The sequence below is a fragment of the Lagenorhynchus albirostris genome, chromosome 5 (genome assembly GCF_949774975.1).
Source record: "Lagenorhynchus albirostris chromosome 5, mLagAlb1.1, whole genome shotgun sequence".
NCBI lineage: Eukaryota > Metazoa > Chordata > Mammalia > Artiodactyla > Delphinidae > Lagenorhynchus > Lagenorhynchus albirostris.
Genome location: NC_083099.1, coordinates 56,324,860 through 56,351,444, shown reverse-complemented (window position 1 = coordinate 56,351,444; position 26,585 = coordinate 56,324,860). Strand labels below are relative to the sequence as shown.

General features: G+C 39.8%; 1 protein-coding gene across 3 annotated transcripts in view; it reads left to right on the top strand.

The window, feature by feature from the left end:
* Nucleotides 1-290: 290 nt before the first annotated feature.
* The window catches only part of TBL1XR1 (TBL1X/Y related 1), a 188,305-nt gene continuing 162,010 nt past the window's right edge, over nucleotides 291-26,585 (top strand). For all 3 annotated transcript variants that reach the window (XM_060150026.1, XM_060150029.1, XM_060150028.1), the window contains exon 1: nucleotides 291-436. The gene's annotated coding sequence lies outside the window, so the exon portion shown is untranslated. The remainder of the gene's footprint in view (nucleotides 437-26,585) is intronic.

Below are 26,585 nucleotides of genomic sequence, written 5' to 3'. Positions count from 1 at the left end.
CTCGCGAGCTCATTTGTGCCTGGCTGGTCCCCATTCCTCTCTCCCCAGTGTTGAGTGTCTGAGCCGTTGGCTGCTCCGAACCGTTTGGCTCTTTCCCTTAGTAACAGCTTTTACCTTCTGCCTCAATTCCTCTCCCCGCTCGCGCCCTTCCCCCGCGCGCCGCCTCCCCCCGCCGCCGGCCGCGTGCGCCCCCGCCCCTCCCCCCGCGGCGGGAGCACCTCCGCTCGCCACCTGGGGACCCGCGCCGCGCTCCCCGCCCCCGCCCGCCCGGCGCCCATCCCCCGCGCCCTCCGCTCGCCGGGGTTATAATTGCCTCTCACCCCCCGGAGGGGTTATTTTGGGGGTGGTTGGAGGTGGCGGCGGCGGCGAGGAGGGGAATTTCCTTGTGTCTCCATTCCCGGGAGGGGGGAGCGGCGTCGGAGGCCACGGTTTCCAGGTAAGCGCCGGGGGCCGGACCCCGGGGTGGGGGCGGCCGCGGGCCCGGGCGGGGGGCGCGGGCGGAGGCGGCCGGGGGGCGCCGGGCCGCTGGGGGGGATGGGCGCAAGTGGAACATGCATTTTTCAACTTGGCCCTTCGGGGAGCTGGGGGTTTGGCGGGGGAGGGGAGGGGAGGGAAGGCATTTAGGGTGCCCCATCCCCCCTTTTTGCTCTCAGGCTTCTTTGAAATGCTCACGTGCCTGCCCACCCCCTACCCTTTCCTGGTCCCGGGGGATCCTCACCCTTATTATGTTGTCCCCGAAAATGTGCACCTCGGCCTTCTCCCCCCTTCCACCCTTCGTGCATTTACACCCCCATTGTGTGTGTGTGTGTGTGTGTGTGTGTGTGTGTGTGTATATGTATATGTATGTGCGGGAGGCTTTCAGGAAAGAATTTGCAGTAAATTGAATCAAGGAGCCATCATGAGGCCGACTCCTTTATAGCCTATTTTTAGCAGGGAAGAGGGATCTCTTCGGTGCACGTTATTTTGTTAAACCTCAGGCAGCAATGGAAATCCGCTCCCCTCCCGCGGCGCGGCCCCGGGCCCGGCGCGGCGACCCTGGCCGGCGAGCTGGGGGCTGCGGGCGGCTGTTGGGGCCGCGCGTCCCGGGCGGGGGCGGGGGCGCGGGCGGGGGAGGGGCGCGCGGCCGCGCTCCGGGACGTGTTTATTTGTAACTTAGTGCTTTTTATCGTCTTGAGGAGGTATTTGATAGAGCCTCTTTGAAGTTGGGTTCAGAAGTGTAGAATTGGCAAAGTTATTGCCAGCTTCCTGGTAAGTTTTGGGTGGCTCAGAGTCACATTATTTTCTGACAGTGTAAAGGCCACGTTGTGAGAGTGGTTTATCGGTAACTTCCTCTTTGCAACCGATGTCATTTTTTGAACAGAAGCAGACTTTTATAAGTGAAATATTAATCTGAAATGACAGCTCGAGGGAAGACATGCGTGTGTTAGCGTGTTCAGTATTTTTGGAAGTTCCTAATTTGCTGGAACAGGGAGCACTTTGCAGTGGCAACCGAAAATAAATTTAGGTTGTGAAAATGGTGTGTTTCATGTAAAATTTGGGTTGTAATGGCTCTTAAAAGACGCTCCCATTGTTAGGTTATCTAATAATATTCTCGGAAATAATTGGGTGATTACAAATGACAAAAGTGTTGGAACCTAGTTAAAAACTAGGTTTTTTCCTCAGTGTCTGGAGTTTACTTAAAACCGTGGACTCTGTGGGCACCAAGGTGAAGAGTTTTAGTACTTATGTGATTATAGTTGACAGAGGGAAGTTGACTTTTGGCTTTCTTGTTTTCTAAACAAGACCCTTATGCTGATCTCAACAAGCTAGTTAATAAAATTTGGTGGGTGAAATGTGGGTTATTTTTAGTCTGAATGGTTTGATTCTTCCTCCCCCATATAATTAAGTAATCGTTTCTCTTTCCTCCCCTTTTTTTCCCTAAAGACTCCTTTATCAGGTTGGATAATAGAAGGCCCTGGTGGTGTTTTCATCTACTTACCTTAAAAAAAATTGTAATAAATATCCTGGTTACACGTTGAAGATAGAGTGAGTGACTTTTTGGTTTTACCAGTGTGGTTTATTTTCATTTTTTGTTAAATAAGACCCATGCTGCATTGGTGTATTTTAGTAATCTTGACTTCCTGGAACTGTATGTTCTCACCATTTTAATAAGTTTGTAGTCTAGGGAAATAGGGCACCTTTGTCTCCATGAAAACAGTGTGTGTGCTGAGTTGTATCATGGGAATTCATGGCAAGCAAGCCTCGGAAATTATCCTTGAGCGCGTTCTAGAAATAGTTAGCGTTTACCTGTGGAGGAGGAACAGCAGAAAGAAAATATGCCTGAAAGTGGTTAGGCGAGTGATTCGTGTTTATACTTTTTGCTCTTAAATCGAGGTTTTCCTGCTTCTTTGGAATATGAATTTTTTCTCCCAGTCCTGTTATGCACCATGTGATATATGTAATCACAACCATTAAGTCCATAAGTAACTACTACTTTTTGTCACTTGAGTTGTTAGAATCAGACCTAGAGGGCAAAATACTAAACTGTATGGGGGATGAAAACAATATGTACGTGGAGAAAGTTTTTCTTACTGTTAAGGAACTTAATTAAGGTACTTGTTAATGGCATAAAAATTGTTGCAGAGCTCACCATCAGTTTATAAGATGTTTTTATTTCAACGTGTACCAGCTTTGGTTATTAATATGGGACATACCCATGGTAAATGGAATGGCCCTTTGTGAAGGTTGTAGTTTTTCACTGGTTGCTTCAAAGAGGCAAGTATTTTAATATGTTTTTAGGCGTGTTTAGGAATCTTTGTTACCTGTGTTCACACCATAAGATTTATCATGATTACCATGATACATGCCTATCAAGAGAACGAGAAGTAACTGCTTCCTTTGTACTGGGAGAGTTTCAAGCTAATATGCAGAAAGGGCAGGAGCTTACTATAAACATAGGGGTTACTGATAAAAAGAGATGTGACTAATGGACCTTTTAAATGACAACCTGTTGAACGAATACATCTGTTCATATATAACAATGAAATATAAGTACGACCTTGCCAAATGAGTAGCTAATAAAGGAGTTCTTCTCCAATATACTACAGCAGTTATTACTACAAAGAATTTCTGATTTGACACATTTTGATGAAGAAATAATTTGTTGGGTTTGTTCATTTTCTGTGTTATTTGTATAAAAAGAATTGAGAAGAATGTGAATAGTAGTAAGTCGGGGAGAGAGAGTGGCAGAAATATTGGCACTGTTCGGGACTTTGTATTTTTCTAGTACATGGAATTTGACTCATTTCAAATGGTGTTTATAGTATAAGTCATTGACGTGCAAAAAGAGAAAGCAGCTAACATTGAGACATTATACATCCCCATAGTACAGAAGGGCTAGGACCCCAGGGCTGAGTAGTAAAGAATTGGTAAGAGTATAGTTTGGTTTGGAGACCCCATGGTGGGATCTCCTGCTCTATCACCAGTAGATACTTGAATTAAAAAAAAAGCCTGTGTGAGAGAGCTTATGCTGGAGAGGTTTGCTGTTCACCTCCTCTGGGATTGGACTCCCTAAGAGTACAGTTAACTGCCCTGTTTGCAAGAGTCCAAGGAAAGGGACTCAGCTTGGGCTATACTATAGGAAAGGTGTGAGGTGCTTTCTATGTCATTTATATCCCAGGCTAATACTGAGGTGGGTAGTGTTGCGCTCTTTTTGTGGATGATAAAACAGCAAGGTCAAGATAAGTTAATTCACTTGTTCAAGGCCACAAAAGGATCAAATGATGCACTAGGATTTAAACCTCGGTCTGTCCGAGCTCTAGTCCGTGTTCTTTCTAGATGACTGTAGCTGTGCTAGAGTTTGAGCCGTTTCATCAGTCTTTAGATGCCCTTGCAGAAACTAGTGTTCCCAATCAAGTTTATAATTCTGTACTTGCGAACTGGGATCTCTACTAACTGGGTCAAGTGATTGCATGGATAAATGAAATTCATAGGGCTCAAATACCATTGGCTTAACTCTCTAGAACTGTTGAATAAGATGCCATCTTCTTGTCAACTGCTGTATTTCCTACCTTTAGATTCACAGCGGTGACGTAGCCTCTCCACACACTGCCAGCAGAAATAGGAAATGTGGTTCCATACCTACAATTAATTAAGAAGGAAAAGCAAATAAGAGTATCTCACGTATTTCTGAAAACTTGTGTAAGAAAAATCATAAAAGTCTGTTTGTGCAGCATACTGATTCTATCAGGGGTTCTCAAGATGAACTGCCCAGCTTCAAATTCAGGCACCATCCCTTACTAATTATGTCACCTTGGGGGAGTAACTCCGCTATGTCTCAGTTTTCTCCTCTGTGTAATGGGACGGTCAACTTCAAAGAGTTGAGAGGATTAAGAGAGTTGTATGTGTGATGCAGCTGGAGATTATCATACTAAGTGAAGTCAGTCAGAAAGAAAAAGACAAGTACCATATGATATCACTTACATGTGGAATCTGAAATGCAGTACAAGTGAACCTATCTACAAAACAGAAAGAGACTCACAGGCATAGAGAATAGACTTGTGGTTGCCAAGGTGGTGTGGGAGAGGGAGAGGGATGGACTGGGACTTTGGAGTTGGTAGATGCAAACTATTACATTTAGAATGGGTAAACAGCAAGGTCCTAATGTATAGCACAGGGAACTATAGATAATCCCCTGGGGGTAAACCATAATGGAAAAAGATACATATATTAAAAAAGAATGTATATATGTGTATAACTAAGTCACTTGCTGTACAGCAGAAATTATTAACACAAGGTTGTAAATCAAACTATAATGAAAAAAGTCGTATGTATAAGTTGCTGAGAACAGTAGCTGACAAACAAGCATCATGAAAATGTAAGTTGTTGAGGATGATAATGGGTTTGGATTTGAAGTTTGTTTCTTTGTATTACGTTTTATTTGCTTGTTTTTTAAGTAGGGGCATAATGTCATAGAAAGTATTTGGCAGTTTTATTTCCTGAATTTTTGGGCAAAATAGTCGAAATAAGCTTGGCATAATTTATTTACTCCTGAAGTTGTGATTTAAGGCTTACTTGAAGAATTAGGTTGGGTTTTATTTCATTTTATTTTAAAAATTTAATTTATTTATTTTTGGCTGCATTGGGTCTTCGTTGTTGCGCGTGGGCTTTCTCTAGTTGTGGAGAGGGGGGCTAACTCTTCGTTGCGCTGCGTGGGCTTCTCGTCGTAGTGGCTTGTCTTGTTGCGGAGCATGGGCTCTAGGCACGCGGGCTTCAGTAGTTGTGGCACGCTGGCTCAGTAGTTGTGGCTCACGGGCTTAGTTGCTCTGCGGCATGTGGGATCTTCCCGGACCAGGGCTCGAACCCGTGTCCCCGGCATTGGCAGGCAGATTCTTAACCACTGCGCCACCAGGGAAGCCCTAGGTTGGATTTTAACGCTAAGGGAAACAATACCAAGTTCCATAGTTGGTGTAGGTAGTGGTGGGTCTTTTGTGTGTCTTTGTTGCCGTTCTTCTGTCACTTGGGCTTGAAATTTTTAAATCTGCTCGCAGCATTTGAAAACATTTTTTAACTCTTTTTTTTTTTTTTTGGTGGTACGCGGGCCTCTCACTGTTGTGGCCTCTCCCGCTGCGGAGCACAGGCTCCAGACGCTCAGGCTCAGCGGCCATGGCTCACGGGCCTAGTCACTCCGCAGCATGTGGGATCTTCCTGGACCGGGGCACGGACCCGTGTCCCCTGCATCGGTAGGCTGACTCTCAACCACTGCGCCACCAGGGAAGCCCTTTCTAACTCTTTTTAAATAAAAAGTGATTTTATTGTTCGAGGCTGGATCTGGCAGTACCTAGGATCTGCTTTTTAAAATTGGAGTGGTTATTTTTTAAGTAGGTTATTGTTTTCTCCAGCCTCAACCTTTCATCTGTGTTCTTTTTTTTTTTTTTTGCGGTACGCGGGCCTCTCGCTGTTGTGGCCTCTCCCGTTGTGGAGCACAGGCTCTGGACGCGCAGGCTCAGCGGCCATGGCTCACGGGCCCAGCCGCTCCGCGGCATGTGGGATCTTCCTGGACCGGGGCATGAACCCGTGTCCCCTGCATCGGCAGGCGGACTCTCAACCACTGTGCCACCAGGGAAGCCCTCATCTGTGTTCTTGTTCTACATTTTCAGCTGCTGTCAAGACAGTTCTGCTGGGAGGTGTGTTCCTCTGAAATATCTTTGAATCTTGTCTTATTTTCCCTTCCCATTTTTTATCGTTCTTAATTCACCAGTAATGTTAACGACTACTAGAGTTCTATGTGTCAGGATCACGAAGATGCTTTGATAGGTACTTGTGACAATCTAAGCGACTGGTATCCTTATTACTAACAGCGTGGAGACCAAGGCTCAGGTAGTAAGGTGTGCACAGAGGGGTTTAGGTCCAGTGTGTCTGACTTCTAGGCCAGTGTTCTTATTTAAATTTTTTTTTATTTGACTGCATTGGGTCTTAGTTGCGGCATGCGGGCTCTTCTGTTGCGGCGCACAGGCTTCTCTCTAGTTGTGGCACGCGCAGGCTCTAGAGCGCGCGCACGCACGCGTGAGGGCTTAGTTGTCCCTTAGCATGTGGGATCTTAGTTCCCCGATCAGGGATCGAACCCACGTCCCCTGCATTGGAAGGCGGGTTGTTAACCACTGGACCGCCAGGGAAGTCCCTAGGCCAGTGTTCTTAACTAGCAGTCTGTTTTCTCAGTGAGTGAAGGAGAGAATGAATGAATGGTTTTAGGTTTCTGGGTTATTGCATTACTTTTCAAGTAGGTTGCTCGATATCTTCTTCTCCATTTTATCTTCTCTAATCACCAACAGTGTAATTTATTTAAATATTGGTTTCATGATGTCAGTTCGCCTGCAGAAGAACCCATAATGGCTTCCTTTTGCCAACTGGATGTAGTTCATATGCTTCAAGTCTGGCTTTTAAGGCTCCATTCTAACCTATTCAGCCGTATTTCCTACTCTTCTCCAACTGGGATTCTTGCCTGTCTATCAAATACTGCAGTTTTGGCATACTCATTACTCCTCTGCCTTTGTGCATGCTGTTCCTTCCCTTTATCCTTTTAATAGCCTAGTTTCAGTCCCACTTTCATGAAGTTTTTTCGGGCCATCCTGACTCAGGATATTTCTTTGAGATTTCATCACATTTAATGAGTATCACAAACTCCATAATTATTTATTGTTTTGTGAGTATGTGTCACATTGCCTCAACCAAATGTTACATTTCTTGAAGGAAAGGGCCACTTTCCTTATAGTATGTAGCAAAACTCTTGAGTTTTGTATTATACTATCTTCGTAATAAAATGGATTGCTTCTACGAGGGCCCGTGTTAAAATAAGAACAGTGACAGTCCTGTTTCATTCTTGTTGATGTGGCAAAAGCTCCTTTTTGAGTTAGACCTTCAAAGTTCAGTTGTACTGTAGCCACATTAATTTGAATTTTCATGTTGGCAGTGTTGACAAGGAAGGGGAAAAAAAAATCTAGTCAACATTTAGAGTGAAATGGAAATGGATAGTTTTATCCTCTTAATCCTGGAATAGTAGCCACAGTCCTGGTGAAAAACCTAGTCTAGTTGGGAATCATGTCTCACTAAATTGGCTTTATCTGGTTATATTTGTGTTAGTTGTTATGAAACTTAAGATTTCGGGTTTTATTTTTTTAATCCTCAGGCTTTTTTTGCTTGTTATTTTCTTAGTAGTATGTCTAAATAAGATAATGTTTTTAGCTCTCAGTATGTGTGACAGCATTCTGACCACATTGGAGTCCCATTTGAGCCGTTACTATGAATGTATTAACATGTATCTATCATGTAGTGTCAGTGGGTTTAGTCTACCAGAAGAATGTTGTAACCATCTCTCTTCAATAGTTTGTTATTTTGAGGGGGGGCACGTGGCACGGGGGATCTTAGTTCCCTGAGCAGGGATCGAACCTGTGCCACCTGCAGTGGAAGTGGGGAGTCTTAACCACTGGACCACCAGGGAAGTCCCTCTTTAATAGTTTTCTGTGGTAAAGATGTGCCAAACAACCTGGGTAATTTATTCTAAAGGCAGCTATTTCCGTATTATGTCCTTTTGAAATTTTTAATATTTAGAGTTTTAAAATATGAGGGTTTCAGTGTCAAACAATGAGTTGGATGTTACCCTGCTTTTTGAGAGCTTAGATTCATAACTCAGAAATAATACAATCAAACTATAAGGGTCATGCTGAAAGATCAAAAATTAAATTTCAGTATGCAGAAAGAGTGTCCAGATTAAGATATTTATGCGAAATGAACAGTTTGAGGAATGAATGAGGAAGAATATAAGTATTGAATGTTTAAACCTGGAAGTTTGCCACCTGTTTTCCTTTTATCGGAAGTTTCTTTCAGGAGGTAGAATTTAAAATACAGAAGAAAACATGGGGGCCAAGGATCAGAGATGGTCATTAAGTGTCTTTTTTATATTCTTCTTTATGTGAAATTGTACTCTGGACTCTCAAACATTTTTTTTAAACAAAGGAGATGTTTTAAATTTTTAACTACTTAAACAGAGTGAAGAATTTTTACTTTCTAAGAACTAGATATCAACCTACATCTTGGTATCTTTATTTGTCTGAGATCAAAGATGGTACCAGTGCTTTCCTCTCTTCCCTCCCTCCCTCCCTCCCGCATTGTGTCTTTTTTATCATACTGAATGATAGGCATCATAACTAGGTGATCAGCGACTTGATTGTTATTTTTTTTAATTTTATTTTTTTATATAGCGGGTTCTTATTAGTTATCCATTTTATATACATCAGTGTGTACACGTCAATCCCAATCTCCCAATTCATCACACCACCACCACCACCCCCCGCCACTTTCCCCCCTTGGTGTCCATACATTTGTTCTCTGCATCTGTGTCTCAATTTCTGCCCTGCAAACCGGTTCATCTGTACCATTTTTCTAGGCTCCACATATATGCATTAATATACGATATTTGTTTTTCTGACTTACTTCACTCTGTATGACAGTCTCTAGATGCATCCACGTCTCTACAAATGACCCAATTTCGTTCCTTTTTATGGCTGAGTAATAATCCATTGTACATATGTACCACATCTTTATCCATTTGTTTGTCGATGGGCATTTAGGTTGCTTCCATGACCTGGCTATTGTAAATAGTGCTGCAATGAACATTGGGGTGCATGTGTCTTTTTGAATTGTGGTTTTCTCTGGATATATGCTCAGTAGTGGGATTGCTGGGTCATATGGTAATTCTATTTTTAGTTTTTTAAGGAACCTCTGTACTGTTTTCCATAGTGGCAATATCAGTTTACATTCCCACCAACAGTGCAAGAGGATTCCCTTTTCTCCATACCCTCTCCAGCATTTGGTGTTTGTAGATTTTCTGATGATGCCCATTATAACTGGTGTGAGGCGATACCTCATTGTAGTTTTGATTTGTATTTCTCTAATAATTAGTGAGGTTGAGCAGCTTTTCATGCCCTCTTGGCCATCTGTGTGTCTTTTTTGGAGAAATGTCTATTTAGGTCTTCTGCCCAGTTTTGGACTGGGTTGTTTGGTTTTTTAATATTGAGCTGCATGAGCTGTTTATATATTTTGGAGATTAATCCTTTGTCCGTTGATTCGTTTGCAAATATTTTCTCCCATTCTGAGGATTGTCTTTTTGTCTTGTTTGTAGTTTCCTTTGCTGTGCAGAAACTTTTAAGTTTCATTAGGTCCCATGTGTTTATTTTTATTTCCATTACTCTAGGAGGTGGATCAAAAGAGATCTTGCTGTGATTTACGTCCAAGAGTGTTCTTCCTGTGTTTTTCTCTAAGAGTTTTAAAGAGTCCGGTCTTATATTTAGGTCTGTAATCCATTTTGAGTTTATTTTTGTGTATGGTGTTAGGGAGTGTTCTCATTTCATCCTTTTGCATGTAGCTGTCCAGTTCTCCCAGCATCACTTATTGAAGAGACTGTCTTTTCTCCATTGTATATCCTTGCTTCTTTTGTCATAGATTAGTTGACCATAGGTGAGTGGGCAACGACTTGGTTGTTAAGTGGATGTTTGTTCTTACTGCTTATCTACTTGAATGGTGGCTAGCATTTTAATGTGAATTCAGTATTAAGAAAATGAATTTTTGCCATGATTTGCAAAGCCATAGTTACATGGGTAAGTCATTTAGCTTCTAGAAATGTGTAAGAGGATCAGATGAAATGCTACCTAAAGTTTGCTCTTTCATTCTACCAGTACTTACACAGTCAGTTCCTGTATTAAAATTCTGAGATTTTTGTCATTTAATTTTGTGATTTGTTTTTTTTTGTTTTTTTTTTTTTGAGAGAGAGAGTTCTAAATTTTCTTAGCGTATTTAAGGCCTGAAAATCGACACCTTATAGAATAATAGTCAGGAACTACTTGACATTAGCGTAAGCAAACACCTCGTCAGAAAAGTTTTAGTTAATAGCATATTTTGGTGGTTACCTTCAACTGTTAATAGAACACAGCTTATGGGTTAGGAAGAAGTGTTTTATGCTTTCCCCTTAATTTAAAAGGGCTAATTGGGTAGACTGCATACTAATTTTGTTCTATTTCTATTTTGTGGCTATCAGATGTCATTAACTGACAGTGTAAGGCAATTGGGTCATCTGCTTTGGGTTTCTGAAGTAAGGTAATGGGAATAGATAATGAATGAATTTCCTTAATATTTTTTTCTTTTTCCATATAATTGTTCTTTTATGGGATAAAATTTATCATACATGTGTGAATTTTTAGATGCTGTTTGTAGTTATAGCGATTTTTTTGGGGGCATCTTTTTATTTTAAAATGTAATACCCTATGTACTTAAAATTTTTTCACCCACTAAAGTGATGGATTTTCCCTAAATCACCTTTCTGTGTTTTCCTTAGTAAGCAATATACATTTGTGAGATCCTAGACTGGGGTTAGGAGTGAAGTCTGTTTCTGTATCAGGGAAATAGTTTTTTATTCTTGTGCAAAATCTCATAGACCCTCAAGGGGATTACTTCTTAGCTCTTGGACTTCCATATGTCCTGCCAGCAGAGGTCACCAGTTTTAACATCTGGTGAAAGATGTTTTGTGTGAATTGTTTCTTTACAGGTTTTGTTTAGATTTGATGTTTATGACTTTCTTGTTAGCATTTATAGGATCTTCTCAAAGGTACATTTAAATGAAAAAAAATGGAGGCAGAAGATCTTATATAGTCTTCTGCCATTTTAGCGCAAAAAGAGGGGGAGGAATGGAAAGGAGGACACACGGGATGGAGTGTGTGTGTGTTTGTGTATGTATGTTTATATGCTCAAGGTGACTCCAGGAAGATACACAGGAGACTAGTAACAGTGGTTTGGGGGGTGGGGTTGAGGTGGGGAGATCCTGTGGCCAGATGTGGGAAAAATTTATTTTCACATATAATCTTTTGAACTGTTTGAATCTTACTATGTTAGTATTACCATTTCAAAAAAAGTAATGATGGTGAAAGAACAATCATTAAGAATTCTTAATCTTTCTAGTTCTTTCGCTTTGGATAGTCAAAAGAAGAGAGAAAACTATGTAAATTTCTCCCATGCTTTCCAGCCAGTTTTTAAAGAGCTGGCACTGTGTATATTTTTGCAAACACTTATTTTTATTTCTCAGATTTGTTGGCAGAATTAGAGGCACTGAATATGATTAAAACGTGTTGTTTCTGTGTCATGAGTGGGTCATCAGACCAGTGGAATTATTTAGTGATAGTGAACTGATGATTTTCGAGTTCTATCCAAGGTTGATAATTAGAAATGAACTCAATGCAAACTTTAAAAAGTGATGTTGGTTGTTCAGAAGTAAATAGGTGTTGCCTGATTTCAAAAGTGTTGTTTTGCCAAGGGTTTGGAAATTGGGTGAAAATGGGGGTTCTCGTAGTTTAGTAGTTAATTTTAATAATTATGGTAGTCTTTGGTGTAATGGGATTCGTGGAAATGTAGATTCTGATATTGCATGCATCCTAACATGACATGTGAATTTGGATGTATGTGTTACTGACTTCAAGGAGACAGATATATTAGATTTTGATTCCATTTTGGGTTGCAATTGGTGTCACTTGTAATTGTGCACTTGTAACTTAAGTTTTCAGCTTAAGCTAGAACAACCTCCGGGAGAGAGAGCGCCTGTTTCTGTGCATCTAATTCTGCTGCACAGACCTGACGCTAGCCTTTCCTGAGGGCAGTGCCTCTCCAGTGATTAGAGGGCTAAGTAGGGTCTGTGTCTGACCTTTGGCAGTAAAGTCTTCCTGTAGGGTGTTACTGTGGCAAAGAGCTCAGCCTCTGGAGCCAGGCATACCTAATGTGAATCCTGTCACCTTATCAGTTGTATGGCTTTGGGAAATTGTGTAACCACTCCAGTTGGTTTCCACTCTGACAAATGGGAATTTTTCTCTGTAGAGCAGTTGTGAGTATTGAAATGTGAATGCATGTAAGGCAGTTGTCATAGGGCCAGCACATAGGAAGTACTCAATAAATGCTAGTACTTGGTGCTTTTGTTAGCTGCAGCAGCAACAGCTGAGGAGAGAGGCAGAAAAGTGACACTGCTCCTGCAAACTATCATGGCTTTCTGTGGCAACTGCAGAGAATGGGATGGTTAACATTCCCAATTCAGAGGGCTGCAACTGCATTTGAGGACTGAGCTTTTGTTGCTCACTCTAAAATGAGGATGTGTGCTGTGGAGCTTTGCTGTGTCTCTGATACATATGTTGTTTTACAGTGATGTTTTGTGTTGAATTTGGTCACATCTTGATAAGATGTTTCAAGAAAAAAAAAGTTATTAACTTTAAAAAAAAAAGTCTTTTTGCTTTTTGGAATGGAATCGTTCTTCCTTTTCTGCAGTTTCTGGGAGATCCAGCACTGTTCTGGCTCTCAGTGGACACTGCTTGGATGATGATTTCAAATACACATTCTGAAAATTTTGAATTGGACTTTCACTAAGAAATACATATGACATAACATAGGGTATGTATATGTGTAAAAATACTGAAGTAAGTTTTCAGGAAATTATGCTTATTTTAATATGTAGTACACACTCATTTTCTATACTCTTATTTATAAACATGCTTCTATAAACTTGTAAACTGATTCTGTTATTTTAGAGGTAATAATGATTTCATTATTCACTGGATTTAGAAAAGACTGGTTCAGAGGAGTGTGGTCTTTATGGATTTAGAATTAGTACTCAAAATTAAAAACAAAGTATTATTCTGAATGATAGCGCATAGGTAAGTTACATTTATTGGTGCTAATGTCTTTAGGTAGTATTCTGAGGCTCTGTTAGGATTCTGAAGTTCTTATGCCCCAAATTTTGTAAAGTATATGTACAAAGGATAAGGAATTTGGTTGCTAATAAATTTGAATATAAATGACTTTTTTGGAGGGGTAATCTGCAAACAGCTCTGGATTAAGAACCTTGGTTGTCTCTCATAAAGAGCAGTAATTATTAACAAAGGAATAACCATCATACTAAGTTTCTTATATCTCATTAGGAAAGAAATTTGGATAGTTGTTTTGTACTACTTAAGAACTAACATACATAACATATTGGCTGCCTGAAGTTACACGATTTGATTGAATATTAAGCATCTTTCTATGACATCTTTAAATTAACATCCTGGCCTATGTCCACTAGTCATCTGTTTCCAGCACAGACCTCTACTTGATTGTTATTTGTTGACTCTGTCTCAATAGGCAGGGCCTTCCTTGAGGACAGTTGCATTTCACCCATCTTTATCCTCAGCATCTGGTCCAATTCCTGGCACACTGTAGACTTTGCATTCATATTAAGTTGAATCCTTGAGGCTCTCTGAATGAGGTACAGGTTTCCTAGTATAGACCCTTACTTCTTTGAGGTGATTCAAATATACAAAAGTAGAAAAGGGATCCCTCCATTTTCACAAATTCATTGACCCTTGGATTCATCATCTTACTGTAAGACTTGTGAGGGTCTGCTTGATAACCTAGCATCCTGTTTTTGGTGTCTGTAGAGACAATGAATATGTTCAAAACCTGGGTTAAAAGAAACAAAGACCTTGTCCTGACGTTAGCAATTAAACTTGATTTTGGGGTGTTGTGTGGACTTGTCCGTGTGTTCCTGATACTCATGCACTTCTTCTAGTGTATTCCCCCTTGGTCTTCTTTTTTTCCCCTAATTACCTGATACTGATATTGCCTTTCTTGGTTGGCTCCTGGTTCTTGATCTTAGCATGTGTGTTCAGCCTGTGCATCTACTGGTGCTCTCTCCTTTGACCATGGCCTTCCCTTAGGGCTTAGAGGAGATGCGCACTCCTTGCCCTTTGTCTCTTTAAACCAACCGTTGCTGTACAAGTGATTCTGTGGCCCAGATTGGGTCTTAATTCTGACCTCCTCTTCTCCTGATCTGTAGCTACCCACATGCTAGCATAGGGATATCCTATACTTTCTGGGTTTCTGCTATTGAGTGTAGGCTGGCAGTGGCATTACATTTTCATTTAATGATATTAAATCATGATGAGACAGAGGTGGAAGATAGAGGAGGGTCAGAGCTGAGGCAACATCCTCTACTTCTAGCTACTGTTGAAAATATCCAGGATAATCTGAGATATTGGGTGTTTGGAGTGGAGGTTGGAGATAAGTGGTCTTAGTAGCTGTGATTCTGTTATCATTTGGAGCCTTCCAAAGTGGCACCCCCTTCCTCCTCCACCCCCAGCTTTATTGAGGTATAAAAGATGATCCTTTTGTCAGAAGGAGATAGTTGAGTTGCTTTCTGGAAACCAGGGAAGATAAGATTTTCAGTTTTTTTTTTTTTTTTTTTTGGTACGCGGGCCTCTCACTGTTGTGGCCTCTCCCGTTGGTGGAGCACAGGCTCCGGACATGCAGGCTCAGTGGCCATGGCTCACGGGCCCAGGTGCTCCCTGGCATGTGGGATCCTCCTGGACCGGGGCACGAACCCTGTGTCCCCTGCATTGGTAGGCGGACTCCCAACCACTGCGCCACCAGGGAAGCCCGAGATTTTCAGTTTTAAACTTTGAACTACAGTGGTGTTTCAAGAAATATTTGTAGTCAATACATAAAAGTTTAAAATTCATCAGCAGATTTAAAAAATTACTAAGGATAGTACATTTAAAAGATTAACATTTTCACTTTCCTCTGAACGTTGTTGAAACTGGCAAGGTACTATTAAATGAAATGAACAGAGAATTTATCTTAGAATAAGCTTTTGCGTTTTTTTACCCTTTGCTTACTTGTCTGCCTGAGAGTACTTTTGTTTAAGTAGATAACTAATCTTTCATATCACTACGCTCTTTGCTTGTTGTATTAGGTATGTTTTCTAATTTCTTCTCTACTTGGTTTGTTCCTTTTTTGGGATCATATACTCTTGTGAATAGCTGGCTGCCTTTTATCTAGTCTCATTTGCCTTTCTTGCATTTTCTTCATGTATGTTTTGCTAGTAGATAACATTGGTTGGTTGGTTCATTTGGTCTGACAAATAAATGTAGAAGTGACTTCCTATAAGTGAGAACTGGTAGTAACAGGAAAAGTTTTTGTTTTTTGAGATTGTGCATAACAGCATACTAATGATCTTTGATAAATATTGTGATAAATACACATGGTATAATTTACAGGAATGCATATATGGTATTACAGAATGCATGGCAGAAACATTTGTACATACTATTTTGTAGGCATATGTAATAAGTGTTAGTTTCCTTCCCTTTTCTCTGTGGGTTTTCTATCACACTCAGTATAAAATACTAATGTTTTTCCTTAGCCTGTGAGGGTCCCACCACCACTCTGCCCTTTGGCCACCTCACAAATCGTATCCTATTTCATGGCACCCTTCCCCTTGTTCACTGTGCCCAGCCATACAAGCTCCACACCCACAGAACAAGCTTGTTCCTGTCTCAGCGCCTTAATTGCTTTGCTCTTTGCCTCAGGCTTTGCCCTGAGATTGTCATATGGCTAATTCTTTTATGTCATTCAGATTTCAGTTCCAATGCCACCACCTCAGAGAGGTCACATAGAGGGGTCACAGTGAAGTAGCTGCCCAGTCTCTAGCCATTTTCTGTCACATAGCACTTATCTCTCTCTCTGATAGCCTTAATTGTTGATTTATTTTTTTTTTAAAGTCACCTCTGTAATTTAACCTCCCTGAGAACAGGGATGGGCTCTGTCTTGTCACTCGGGACCTAAAACAGGACCTGGTAGGTGTTCAGTAAATATTTGACTGAATTGTTTTCTCGGGGATGTTTTCATGACCAGCTGATAGGCTTAAATTAGTTTGTCCTTAGTAGAATACTGGAAATAATTCATTAAAAGGTCAGCATTTAGAGGAGTGTTGGAAGAGGCTTTACTATTGATACCTTGGTATCTACGTTTGGAAGCCCAGGGACATATGTGAGCGCTGTCCACTTTTCTTGGAGGAACATACTTACAGATGGTGTTTGAATCAGGAAAAAAAAATATAGATGGATAATTGATGAACCAATTTGAGTATGTGCATGTGTTAATAATAAATGTTAGATTTTAGTAGGTTAGTACTTCACTTTAACATACATATTTCATTCAAGAAAAATGATGAGGGCTAGATACCACCGTTTAAGATTTGTGCAGGTTCAGGAGATTTTGTAATTTACCTTTAGTTACATTTACCTGTGATTTTCTGTCTTGAGTAATCATGGTCAGCTTCCCAAGGTTGGTAGATGATTCAGAGTTCTTTTGGTTGTACGATAGATACCCAGTTCAGACTAGCTTAAGCCAAAAACGGGAGATTTATTAGTATATGGAATCCAAAATGGATTGAATAACTCAATTATAAGGAAAAACATTTAGCCAGCTGGGCTTTAGGGGACAGCTAGAACCAGACCCATTTGAAAGCTACCAGAAATCTTTGCTAACAACCTTGCTTTTTTTGTTTGTTTGTAGATTCGTTTCATTTTCTTACAGTAGATTTGCTTTCTTTACCAGGAGGAAAATATAACTTGCCATTGCCAGTTTTTATCCTGTTTTCTCCTGCTGGAGAGTAAGGACTACCTCTTTCTCTTTTTCATTTGGAAAATTCTTGAAGCACTGGCAAGTTTGATTTGGGAAGGGGCCCACCATGGCCATAGGCCATATAAAAACTATGGCTGTCCCAAGTACTCGGTGGGAGTGGGGGGAATGAGAATTGAGTGAAGACGGGAGTTCTGGGCAGACAGCCTCTTCCCCTCCTGCCTCCCCCGCCTGTTTCGCCCCTCACAAAATGTGTGTCCATTTATAGTTGGGGAGGTTGTGTCTTTAATCCACCATGGATTGTCAGATGAAATTTTCCTTTAACCAGAACTGGCACTTTTTTGGTTTTTTTGCTCCGTGGTTTCCAGCCTTTTCAAATACAGATCCATTTTTTTTAACGAAAAATTGAGGTCCCTCCTGTGGTAGCAATTGTAATTTTATGAACTCTGTCTCTGGCTAATATCGGTATTCAAATGAATTTGTTTTCTCAAAATGAGTTACATAGTAAACAACTTGATGCAGTTTATGTTGGCTTTGTTTTTAACATTACTTCTGCTAATTTAACAGCTAATAGAAGCCAGTATTTGAGGGCAGCTGTTAGAAAATTATCAACAGGTTAATTATACGTATTTAGGGGATATTTTAATCTCTGAGGAAGATAACCACCTTTATCCTAATCAGGTAGTTAAATAATTTTAGCGTGTAACAACATTAACAAATTACATGTTCCCAACAATTATTTTGAGCAATATTTCAGCAGTTCACTAAAATAAGAAAATGGTTAGCCATGTAGGAAAAGCCTTTTGTGACCCCAAAGATAGTCGTCTTTCTGGACTTCCGTTGCTTCATCTTTAAAGCATTGAACCGGGTCTCTGAGGTCTCTTCTGGAGTTAATGCTCTTTGACCCTGTGATTGCACATATAATTTAAAAATTAGGTCTGTGTTCAGCCAACTTAAATGGAAAATGATCTCTTCAGGTCAATCATTACCTGAACAGCTTTTGCTAAAGAAAATACTTGCATTTCTCTGACACCCTCTCAATTTTGGAAAAGTTAGCTATAAAGAAAATATTTTTTAGATGTCTGAAGAAGAAACTTCTGTTGTTTAATCCAGTAGTCTTTGAGTTCAGGTGCATTTGTTACATCCGATTTCACTGTAAATTAAAAGAAATAGCACCAAACACATTTTTGAGAATGATTTTTCTTTAATGCCCTTAATTGTGTGATTGCTGACTGTCAAAGCCAATAATTTTTCAGCAGTTCAGGTTTTACTTTGCTCTGTGTACTACACATTTTAGAAGTTGTACCAAAAGTATATGTCTTAAGTACTATGAGAAAATGCTGCTCACGTTCATAATTTTTTAAATACTAAAGTAAGTTTCAAGTGTTGCCCATGTTAACTACTAACTGAGAATCTATGTATGTTAAAATAATTTACAATGAAAATAGATATGTGAGTGGCATAACAAAAGGGGAGGACATATGTTAGGGCATAAAGATGCCAAACATGTTGATCTTTTCTGGCAAACAGTTTTGTTTATGTGTAGCACATGATTTGAAAGCTGGAGAGTGATGAGAATGCACAGGGTAGGTAAGTAGGGATCATATCATGAAATGACTTCTTTGCTGTGATAAGAATTTTGGACATTCTTCTGTGAATGGAAGCTAGTGAAGGACTAGGAAGCTAGTGAAGCTTCCTAGGAAGCTAGTGAAGGACTTTAAGCAGAACTGCAGGATTATATTTTATCCCTGGATATAGTGCACGAGGATAACATGATGGTTTCGGTGGGAAAGGGGCCTAGCTGTGGACTGAAGGGAGAAAGTTGAGCTGGTAGTGTTATTGGTGAGAGTGACACCACATATTTCTGAGAGTCTTGCAAACTGGTCCACATTTCTGAATTCTGGGGGAAAAAAAAGGCAATTGGAAATTCAGGAGAGAATGGAGCATCCAGGTTTTCTTCTCTCTGGCTTGTTACTGCTCTTCTTTTTGTGGGGAGCAGGGGTATGAAGACTAGGGGCTTGTGGGGATGGGGGATTAATTTGATATCCAAACAGTTAATGGACAAAATAGGGACAATGCAAGGAGGAGGAAATTGCCCTTGTCATCATATCATAACTGAGGGATAACTAAATTAGGTACTTATTTGAGAATAATCACAAAAAAATAGGTTGGTATAGTACTACTAGTTCATGAAGAGTCTAGTGGGTGTAATTTTTATTGAATTCTAGGTTAGTGACATTTTCATATATTTTCAAAGCTTTTAAAAAGTTTATATTAGTATAAAAGTCATTAGACTCTCAACTTGATAACTAGAAAGTTAATCTGAATTAAATACTGTTTAACATTACATAAATGTTGTTTTTTAAAAAACTTATTATTTTGAAATAGTTTTAGGTGCACAGAAGAGTATGGGGCTGAGGTTATGGATACTTAGGGAAGAATACCACAGAGGTGATGTACCTGTCTTGTATCAGGGGTACATGTCAGTGTTTACATACAATAATACTATCAATTGTTACTGGTGATGTTAACCTTGATCACTTGGTTAAGGTAATTATTACTGGTGATGTTAACCTTGGTCAAGACCGTTAACCTTTTATCTAGAATTGTTTAGACTGGCACTATCCAATTACATATACTGTGTACCACACATAATTTAAAGTTTTTAGTAACCACGTTGAAAAAAGTGATAAGAAACAAGTGAAATTAATTTTTAACAAATGTTTTATTAAACCTAATATAACTACATTATTATCATTTCAGCAGGTTTATTCATTATGAAATTACTGTTGTTCTGCTTTCCATACTCCGTTCATTAGAAGTAAGTCACTGAGTTCAGTCCTCATTTGAAGTGTGAAGGACATTAAGTTCCACCTGCTAGAGGGGACGGTATCAAAGAATTTGTGGACATGTGTTGAAGTTACTACAGTTATTAAGAAATATTTTGGGGAGGTACTCCGAGGATGTGTAGCCTTTTTTTCCTTAAAGTTTTGCCCAATAATTTTAGCATTCATCAGCGGGACATTGTTTGCAGCAGTGATTACTGTGGTGTTCTAACGGTGACTTTCTAATTCTCTCATACCTTCTACATGTATTAATTGGATTTTTCTGTACAAATGTGTTCCTTTTCCCTCATTTATTTTTTCAATCGAGTATGTGCCTGTGGATCCGTAGATATTTATTTTGTTATTTGGGTTATAAATTAATATCATTTCTCTTTAATTTGTTGCTCAGCTTGTTCCAGCTTTGGCCACTGGGAACTCGTCCAGGCTGCCTCCTGCACCCTTTCAACATGACCCATCCTTTGTTTTTTTAATCACTTGCTTCCTGACATACAAGATGCTCCAGGTTCATCTTGTATTTCCCCTTTCCTAGCCCTGGGATCAGCCATTTCTCCAAGAAACCCTGGCTACCTTTTATTGGAATCACAACAAAATTTTATTCTAATTCTGGAAGTAATGTCTTTATACGGATCTTACAGAGTGTCAGTATTGGCTTGTGATTCTACAACAGATTTTTCTTATGGTTTCTGAACCACGTTTATTCATTCAGCAAACGTTTAAAAAGTGTTTATGTGCCAGCATTCTTACTGGGGATCCAGGGTCAAATAAGACATGGACATTGATCCCAAGGAGTCTAGATACGAGAAAGCAGATCTTTTTTTTTTTCTCCTAACACATTTTATTGAGTGCCTCTTATGTGCCAGGTACTGTGCTACAAGTGAACAGGAAATACTAAGAACTGGAGCAGGATAGTGTAGGTTTCTTTTAGGAACACATGGGAGGGATTCTTAACACAGTGTTGGGCCAGGTGGAATGTGGAACAAGTCTTGAAAAATGACTAGATATTAGCCAACTGTGGAATTGAGTGGAGAAGTAGGACAAGGGAAGCTATTCCAAGAGGAGGAAGAGCAGTGCCAAGACCACTGGGGATGATGGTACGTGAGGTAGGGCCAGAGATCCCTGTGTGGGATGGTGGTGTTGGAGAAGATGGGAGCAAGTGGTGGCAGGATCCTGGTCATGAAGGTCTTGTGGGGAAGCCAAGCTTTGGAAAGTTGAGGGACCTTTTCAAGGAGTTTGAGTTGGAGGATAATGTAATCAGATCATCCTGCTGGCACCTTGGAGGGTATGTTGCCTTTCTTGAGGGTCTTGCCATGATAGAGGTGTGAGGTGAAAGTCTTGACTAGGAACTGTGTTGGTAGTTCTAAGACTTCAGTGTGGGTCACCTGGAGAACTTGTTAAAACATGTTTTAATATCTCTCAGCCCCACCCGCAGTTTCTGATTCAGTAGGTCTGGGATGGGGCTGAGAATTCGCATTTCCTTGGACAGAGTAGTACTGATTATTTTCTGTTCAATTGTAATAAGTTCAGTTCAGACTCTTGATACTTCTTAAGGATTAAAAATAAAACAAAACTTTAAACCAGACTTATTTAGGGGGAATCTGTGACCATTATTTATTTTATGTGTTTATACAAGTATATCTCTGTGTGTATAGGAAGTGAAGCTGATAACTGCTTTGAAAGTGATTTGACTAGGTAATTTATTCACATTGTTCAAAATTCAAAAGTGTTCTTTTTCCTGTGCTTCTCCAGTCCTCCAAGCCACCAGTTACCCTCCTGGAACCAAGCAGTGTTATCAGTTTCCTCTGTATCCTTCCAGAGAAATACCATATATGTAAAAGCCAATAAGCACATAATTTACACTCTCTTTGGTATTGTTTTAAACACAAATGGTAGGATACTAGTCACTTTGCTGTATTTTACTTTTTTCACTAATGTATTTTAGATCTCTCATCAACACCTGAAGAGCTCCCCTCCTTTTTTTTTTTTACATCTTGATTGGAGTATAATTGCTTTAAAATGGTGTGCTAGTTTCTGCTTTATAACAAAGTGAATCAGTTATACATACACATATGTTCCCATATCTCCTCCCTCTTGCATCGCCCTCCTTCCGACCCTCCCTATCCCACCCCTCTAGGTGGTCACAAAGCACCGAGCTGATCTCCCTGTGCTATGAGGCTGCTTCCCGCTAGCTAGCTATTTTACGTTTGGTATATATGTTAATGCCACGCTCTCACTTTGTCACAGCTTACCCTTCCCCCCCCATATCCTCAAATCCATTCTCTAGTAGGTCTGTGTCTTTATTCCCGTCTTACCCCTAGGTTCTTCATGACATTTTTTTTTTTTTTTTTTTTTTTGCGCGGCACGCGGGCCTCTCACTGCTGTGGCCTCTCCCACCGCGGAGCACAGGCTCCGGACGCGCAGGCCCAGCGGCCAAGGCTCACAGGCCCAGCCGCTCCGCGGCATGTGGGATCCTCCCGGACCTGGCACGAACCCATGTCCCCTGCATCAGCAGGCAGACTCAACCACTGCGCCACCAGGGAAGCCCCGTGACATTTTTTTTTCCTTAGATTCCATATATATGTGTTAGCATACGGTATTTGTCTTTCTCTTTCTGACTTACTTCACTCTGTATGACAGACTCTGGGTGCATCCACCTCACTACAAATAACTCAATTTCGTTTCTTTTTATGGCTGAGTAATATTCCGTTGTATATATGTGCCACATCTTCTTTATCCATTCGTCCGATGATGGACACTTAGGTTGTTTCCATCTCCTGGCTATTGTAAATAGACCTGCAATGAACATTTTGGTACATGACTCTTTTTGAATTATGGTTTTCTCAGGGTATATGCCCAGTAGTGGGATTGCTGGGTCATATGGTAGTTCTATTTGTAGTTTTTTAAGGAACCTCCATACTGTTCTCCATAGTGGCTGTACCAATTCACATTCCCATCAGTAGTGCAAGAGTGTTCCCTTTTCTCCACACCCTCTCCAGCATTTATTATTTCTAGATTTTTTGATGATGGCCATTCTGACTGGTGTGAGATGATACCTCATTGTAGTTTTGATTTGCATTTCTCTAATGATTAATGATGTTGAGCATTCTTTCATGTGTTTGTTGGCAATCTGTATATCTCCTTTGGAGAAATGTCTGTTTAGGTCTTCTGCCCATTTTTGGGTTGTGTTGTTTGTTTTTTTGTTACTGAGCTGCATGAGCTGCTTGTAAATTAATCCTTTGTCAGTTGCTTCATTTGCAAATATTTTCTCCCATTCTGAGGGTTGTCTTTTGCTCTTGTTTATGGTTTCCTTTTCTGTGCAAAAGCTTTGAAGTTTCATTAGGTCCCATTTGTTTATTAGGTCCCATTTGTTTATTTTTGTTTTTATTTCCATTTCTCTAGGAGGTGGGTCAGAAAGGATCTTGCTGTGATTTATGTCATAGAGTTCTGCCTATGTTTTCTCTAAGAGTTTGATAGTTTCTGGCCTTACATTTAGGTCTGTAATCCATTTTGAGTTTATTTTTGTGTATGGTGTTAAGGAGTGATCTAATCTCATACTTTTACATGTACCTGTCCAGTTTTCCCAGCACCACTTATTGAAGAGGCTGTCCTTTCTCCACTGTACATTCCTGCCTCCTTTATCAAAGATAAGGTGACCATATGTGCGTGGGTTTATCTCTGGGCTTTCTATCCTGTTCCATTGATCTATATTTCTGTTTTTGTGCCAGTACCGTACTGTCTTGATTACTGTAGCTTTGTACTGTAGCCTGAAGTCAGGTAGCCTGATTCCTCCAGCTCCATTTTTCGTTCTCAAGATTGCTTTGGCTATTTGGGGTCTTTTGTGTTTCCATACAAATTGTGAAATTTTTTGTTCTAGTTCTGTGAAAAATGCCCTTGGTGCTTTCATAGGGATTGCATTGAATCTGTAGATTGCTTTGGGTAGTAGAGTCATTTTCACAGTGTTGATTCTTCCAATCCAAGAACAGGGTATATCTCTCCATCTATTTGTACCATCTTTAATTTCTTTCATCAGTGTCTTATAATTTTCTGCATACAGGTCTTTTGTCTCCTTAGGTAGGTTTATTCCTAGATATTTTATTCTTTTTGTTGCAGTGTTAAATGGGAGTGTTTTCTTGATTTCACTTGCAGATTTTTCATCCTTAGTGTATAGAAATGCCAGAGATTTCTGTGCATTAATTTTGTATCCTGCTACTTTCTCAGATTCATTGATTAGCTCTAGTAGTTTTCTGGTAGCATCTTTAGGATTCTCTATGTATAGTATCATGTCATCTGCAAACAGTGACAGCTTTACTTCTTTTCCGATTTGGATTCCTTTTATTCCCTTTTCTTCTCTGATTGCTGTGGCTAAAACTTCCAAAACTGTGTTGATTAAGAGTGGTGAGAGTGGGCAACCTTGTCTTTTTCCTGATCTTAGTGGAAATGGTTTCAGTTTTTCACCATTGAGGATGATGTTGGCTGTGGGTTTGTCATATATGGCCTTTATTATGTTGAGGAAAGTTCCCTGTATGCCTACTTTCTGCAGGGTTTTTACCATAAATGGGTGTTGAATTTTGTCAAAGCTTTCTTTGCATCTATTGAGATGATTATATGGTTTTTTTCCTTCAATTTGTTAATATGGTGTATCACGTTGATTGATTTGCGTATATTGAAGAATCCTTGCATTCCTGGAATAAACCCCACTTGATCATGGTGTATGATCCTTTTAATGTGCTGTTGGTTTCTGTTTGCTAGTATTTTGTTGAGGATTTTTGCATCTATGTTCATCAGTGATATTGGCCTGTAGTTTTCTTTCTTTGTGACATCCTTGTCTGGTTTTGGTATCAGGGTGATGGTGGCCTCGTAGAATGAGATTGGGAGTGTTCCTCCCTCTGCTATATTTTGGAAGAGTTTGAGAAGGATGGTGTTAGCTCTTCTCTAAATGTTTGATAGAATTCGCCTCTGAAGCCATCTGGTCCTGGGCTTTTGTTTGTTGGAAGATTTTTAATCACAGTTTCAATTTCAGTGCTTGTGATTGGTCTGTTCATATTTTCTATTTCTTCCTGATTCAGTCTTGACAGGTTGTGCATTTCTAAGAATTTGTGCATTTCTTCCAGGTTGTCTATTTTATTGGCATAGAGTTGCTTGTAGTAATCTCTCATGATCTTCTGTATTTCTGCAGTGTCAGTTGTTACTTCTCCTTTTTCATTTCTAATTCTATTGATTTGAGTCTTCTCCCTTTTTTTCTTGATGAGTCTGGCTAATGGTTTATCAATTTTGTTTATCTTCTCAAAGAAACAGCTTTTAGTTTTACTGATCTTTGCTATCGTTTCCTTCATTTGTTTTTCATTTATTTCTGATCTGATCTTTATGATTTTTTTCCTTCTGCTAACTTTGGGGATTTTTTGTTCTTCTTTCTCTAATTGCTTTACGTGCAAGATTAGGTTGTTTATTCGAGATGTTTCCTGTTTCTTAAGGTGTGATTGTATTGCTATAAACTTCCCTCTTAGAACTGCTTTTGCTGCATCCCATATGTTTTGGGTCATCGTGTCTCCATTGTCATTTGTTTCTAGGTATTGTTTGATTTCCTCTTTGATTTCTTGAGTGATCACTTCGTTATTAAGTAGTGTATTGTTTAGCCTCCATGTGTTTGTATTTTTTACAGATCTTTTCCTGTAATTGATATCTAGTCTCATAGCGTTGTGGTCAGAAAAGATACTTGATACAGTTTCAATTTTCTTAAATTTACCAAGGCTTGATTTGTGACCCAAGATATGATCTATTCTGGAAAATGTTCCATGAGCACTTGAGAAAAATGTGTATCCTGTTGTTTTTGGATGGAATGTCCTATAAATATCAATTAAGTCCATCTTGTTTAATGTATCATTTAAAGCTTGTGTTTCCTTATTTTCATTTTGGATGATCTGTCCATTGGTGAAAGTGGGGTGTTAAAGTCCCGTACTATGAATGTGTTACTGTCGATTTTCCCTTTTATGGCTGTTAGTATTTGCCTTATGTATTGAGGTGCTCCTATGTTGGGTGCATAAATATTTACAGTTGTTATATCTTCTTCTTGGATTGATCTTTTGTTCATTATGTAGTGTCCTTCTGTGTGTCTTCTAATATTCTTTATTTTAAAGTCTATTTTGTCTGATATGAGAATTGCTACTCCAGCTTTCTTTTGGTTTCCATTTGCATGAAATATCTTTTCCATCCCCTTACTTTCAGTCTGTATGTGTCTCTAGGTCTGAAGTGGGTCTCTTGTAGACAGCATATATATATGGGTCTTGTTTTTGTATCCATTCAGCCAGTCGGTGTCTTTTTGGGAGCATTTAATCCATTTACGTTTAAGGTAATTATCGATATATATGTTCCTATTCCCATTTTCTTAATTGTTTTGGGTTTGTTATTCTAGGTCTTTTCCTTCTCTTGTGTTTCTTGCTTAGAGAAATTCCTTTAGCATTTGTTGTAAAGCTGGTTTGGTGGTACTGAACTCTTTCAGCTTTTGCTTGTTTGTAAAGGTTTTAATTTCTCCATCAAATCTGAATGAGATCCTTGCTGGGTAGAGTAATCTTGGTTGTAGGTTTTTCTCCTTCATCACTTTAAATATGTCCTGCCAGTCCCTTCTGGCTTGCAGAGTTTGTGCTGAAAGATCAGCTGTTAACCTTATGGGGATTCCCTTGTGTGTTATTTGTTGCTTTTCCCTTGCTGCTTTTAGTATGTTTTCTTTGTATTTAATTTTTGACAGTTTGATTAATATGTATCTTGGCGTGTTTCTCCTTGGAT